The sequence below is a fragment of the Rhea americana genome, unplaced genomic scaffold (genome assembly GCF_003343005.1).
Source record: "Rhea americana isolate MKP2758 unplaced genomic scaffold, rheAme1 scaffold_482, whole genome shotgun sequence".
Lineage (NCBI taxonomy): Eukaryota > Metazoa > Chordata > Aves > Rheiformes > Rheidae > Rhea > Rhea americana.
Window position 1 is genome coordinate 233,530 of NW_028186626.1, and position 4,132 is coordinate 237,661.

Consider the following 4,132-nt stretch of genomic DNA (forward strand, 5'->3'; position numbering starts at 1 on the left):
GACTGAGTTTAGTTTCCAGGAAACAAATATTAAAAATGAACTGACATGTAAAATAAACAAGAGCTAGCCAGAGGAACGAGATTGTTATTGTTACTGAAAGCTGTGTATTACGAAAGCGCTCGGGTGACGGCAGCCTTGCAGGCAAAACGCCTCGACGCCGCACCGCGGTCGCGCAGCGCCGCCGCGCCGGCCGCGCTCCTGGAGGCACGGCAAAGCGCTGATGGATACTGGTGTCGTTGCTAGGATTGATTATCCTAATTAATTCCATGAGCTTTGCAGCCTGGCTGGGAACAGATAGATGCTGATACGCAAGGTGGCAGCCAGGCTGGGTTCTCGTTTATCCCATCATATAATTCAAGGAATGAAATCTCTCTAGCAGCTACGAGTAAAAGTTCTTATTGATTCCCAAGTACTTTACTTGTTCATAAGAATAACACCTACAGTGCTCCAGAGGATATTTTATGCGTCGCTGTTTTCCCCTGCTATTTCCAGCGGTGATACGGGATCGGAGCACCGAGATGACCTAGATAGGCGACCGGGCGGAAGCGGCGGGGAGAGCCGAGCGCTTTATGGCCCCGCTCTGCAAGGTCGCCTCCTTGCTTTACTCTGGCAAGCAGCATCTGTTTTAGCTTCTGCACTGAAATGCGAAAGGTGCACTCCGTTTTTCATTTATTTTACTTGTGTTTAAATAGGCAATTTCCTGGGAGACCTTTGAAAAAGCACTAAAATCCATTCTGTTGTTCTTTATTATCATCACACATGGATCAAAGCCAGGTTCTGCTCTTGGCATCCCCTAACGCGCCCGGAGGGACTCTGGACGCGACCGCTGCAGCCAGCAGGCGCTCGGGGCGCGGAGCGGCCGCCGCAGCATCCRCCCCATCGCTGCAGCGGCCCCCGGGAAAGGCCGGGAGAAGGGGGCCGGCCTGAAAGAGGCTGCACCAAACCTGAGCGTTTCACTTGCCGGAAGAAAGGCGCTCGGTTGTCTCCTGCTTTTTTCCCCGGCTGCGAATACAGGCTGTGCTCAGCCTGCACGGGAGGCATTTTCTCCCTTCTTCACTGCCTCCTGCTGGTATGAAAAAGTGGATTTTTGGTTTTTTTGTTGTTATTACCTTGAGGGGGAGTAGCACTTCCTATGGAGAAATAGAATAAATAATATTCCAAAATACAGTTGAAATCTTTTCTTTTGAATAAAATAAACAACACATTTCCTGTTGTTTTCCATTTTCCAGAAGAACAGAAATATTTTGAAAATCCTGAGATTAACCGACACGAGAAGGGCGAYTTCCCCGCTCCCGGCGAGGGTCGCGGCGGCTCCGAGCTCTCGCTGTCCCGCTCGCCCTCGGCGCCCCGAAGCCGCGTGGGCCCAGCTGCAGGGATCCCGCCAGAAACTGTTTTTGCAACATTCTGCARAAATTTTCTTATCCACCCTGATTCTTCGGCACCTGATTTATGACTCTCAGTCTGACCAATTAAGCTATAACCTTTCCAGAAAGGCAAGCGTGGGAGTTAATCAATGTCTCCTTCCCATCCCCGAAATGGCAAAAGCATTTGTCAAGGGCTCGTGGAGCAGGTGCCCGCGGCGGGCGGCAGCAGCGGCCAGCGCTGCCGAAGGGGGACGCCGGGGCCCCGCAGAGCTCCAGTCCCCGACGGCCCTGGGAAAATACTCCTTTTTTCAAAGGAAAAAAGTTAATAAATTTCAGATGCAAAAGAGGAGACGGAACCAGCGCAGGGAGGCGAGCGGGGCCATGCCGAACACAGTCCCGAGAAAAAGCAGTTTGGGAAAGGGGCCGACATCCCAGCGCCGTCACCCGGAGATGTCCGGAGAGGCCCGCCAGGCCCGGAGCGAGCTGCGGAGCGAGGGAACGCTGGAGCGCCYGCTGGCACGAGTGGCTTTTCCAAACGGAAAAGTTTGGGACGGGACGGAGGRGGAGGGCGAGCCGCTCCGGGAGCCTGCCTCGGTTCGGCCCCTTGGAGAAYGCAGAGACGTCCCTTGCCTTCGAGGCACCTCCAGGCACCGCAAACTGCGAATTTGCGTTCACAGGAGCAATGCTACGGACCAAAAGCAGGACCTGGAAAAGAGGGAACCCTCTTGCTTTCCTCTCACAAATTCCTGGGAACTGCTTTCAAAATTCAGAAGGTCTCAGTTTATTCCAAGAAAAGCCAACTCAAAGGCACAAAGAAACATGTTGGGGGGAAAGGAAGGGTTTTGCTTTTTCCAGTTAACTGCTTGGAAATAACATTTGGAGGCTGGAATGCAGCTCCCGTCAGGCTGATGCCTTACAGCTTTCGAAAGCGCACTGGCTCCCGAGCCCCCAGCGATCCCGGTGCACCAGCTCCCGAGCCCCCAGAGATCCCGGTGCACCGGCTCCCGAGCCCCCGGCGATCCCGGCTCACCAGCTCCCGAGCCCCCAGCGATCCCGGTGCACCGGCTCCCGAGCCCCCGGCGATCCCGGCTCACCAGCTCCCGAGCCCCCAGAGATCCCGGTGCACCGGCTCCCGAGCCCCCAGTGATCCCGGTGCACCAGCTCCCGAGCCCCCAGCGATCCTGGTGCACCGGCTCCCGAGCCCCCAGCGATCCCGGTGCACCAGCTCCCGAGCCCCCGGCAATCCCAGTGCACCGGCTCCCGAGCCCCCAGCGATCCCGGCTCACCAGCTCCCGAGCCCCCAGAGATCCTGGTGCACCAGCTCCCGAGCCCCCAGCGATTCCAGTGCACCGGCTCCCGAGCCCCCGGCGATTCCGGTGCACCAGCTCCCGAGCCCCCAGAGATCCCGGTTCACCAGCTCCCGAGCCCCCGGCGATCCCGGTGCACCGGCTCCCGAGCCCCCGGCGATTCCGGTGCACCAGCTCCCAAGCACCCGGCGATCCCGGTGCACCAGCTCCTGAGCACCTGGCGATCCCGGTGCACCAGCTCCCGAGCCCCCGGCGATCCCGGTGCACCGGCTCCCGAGCCCCCAGTGATCCCGGTGCACCAGCTCCCGAGCCCCCGGCGATCCTGGAGGCCCATCCAGGCGGCAGGACTCACCCCAGCCCAGGGGGTTGCAGTGCTCCTGGGATGCCCTGGCCCAATTCCAGCCCCAAGGCCCCCAGTGCCATGAGACCCCCCCAGCCCCTGCTGCTGCCCCCCCAAAAGAATTCAAGAACCACAAATAAATGAAGGGAAACGTGAAAGGTTTGGGCCTCTCCTGTTGTCAAATAAAAAGCACAGATCTGGCCTGAGAACAAAGATTGTGAAACAATGAATTCTTCAAATCTCTTTTTTTTTAACAACAGTTTTGGAGAGCTTTGCCCTGAGGTTTTCCAGAGAAGCCGGTTATCACTTCCTTGCTCCATCACATCCGATAGCCCCTCTGTGTTTGGGCTCTTGGTAGTTCTCGGAAAGTGCCTTCCCGGCCTTGCTAGCGCGTTGGCCAGGAGCCTGTCCCGCACGGCCGGCGAGTGGGTGCCGTGCCGTGCCGCACCGTGCCGTGCCACACCATGCCGTGCCGCACCGTGCCATGTCGTGTTGCACCGTGCTGTGTTGTGCTGCACCGTGCAGTGCCACACTGTGCCATACTATGCCATGCTGTGCCGCACTGTGCTGTGCCGCACCGTGCCTTGCCTCATCATGCCACGTCTCACCATGCTGTGCTGTACCATGCCACGCCGCTCTGTGCCATGCCATGCCATGCCATGCCACACCGCACCGTGCCATGCTGTGCTGTGTCGTGCTGCGTTGTGCTGCACTGTGCTGTGCCACACCGTGCCGCACCACGCCGTGCCATGCCGCACCGTGCCACGCTGTGCCACGCCGTGCCACACCGTGCCGCACGCCGCAGCCTGCGCCCGGCCCTCCCAGCCCACCTGGCGCCCGGGCCGCGGCTGCCGCCGGCACGCAGCTCCGCCGCGGGCCGCCTGCCTCTCCACCGCGCAGACACTGCCCCTTTTCAGGGCCTGTTTACCCGCGCCGGCCGCGGCACGACGGGCGGCCCCGACGGGCGGGCCCAGCCGCATCCCAACACCTTGAGCAAACGATGAGCTGTCCCGGGCGTCCGGCGCGGCCGCCAGCTCTGACTGCAGCCTTGTCCCGCCGCGGGGGCCCTTCCCGGCGCCCGGGCGGGATCTGACTCGAGCTTCCCCTAAGCCGAAACGCGC

At 59.9% G+C, this 4,132-nt stretch overlaps 1 long non-coding RNA gene across 1 annotated transcript; it reads right to left on the reverse strand.

Annotated features, from left to right (window-relative positions):
- Nucleotides 1–710: 710 nt before the first annotated feature.
- LOC146589007 (uncharacterized) lies at nt 711–2,245 on the reverse strand. Its single transcript, XR_014897304.1, has 2 exons — nt 1,995–2,245; nt 711–1,130 (listed from the first exon to the last, which is right to left on the reverse strand). It is a non-coding gene; the product is annotated as an uncharacterized LOC146589007 (long non-coding RNA).
- Between the last annotated feature and the right edge of the window lie 1,887 nt (nt 2,246–4,132).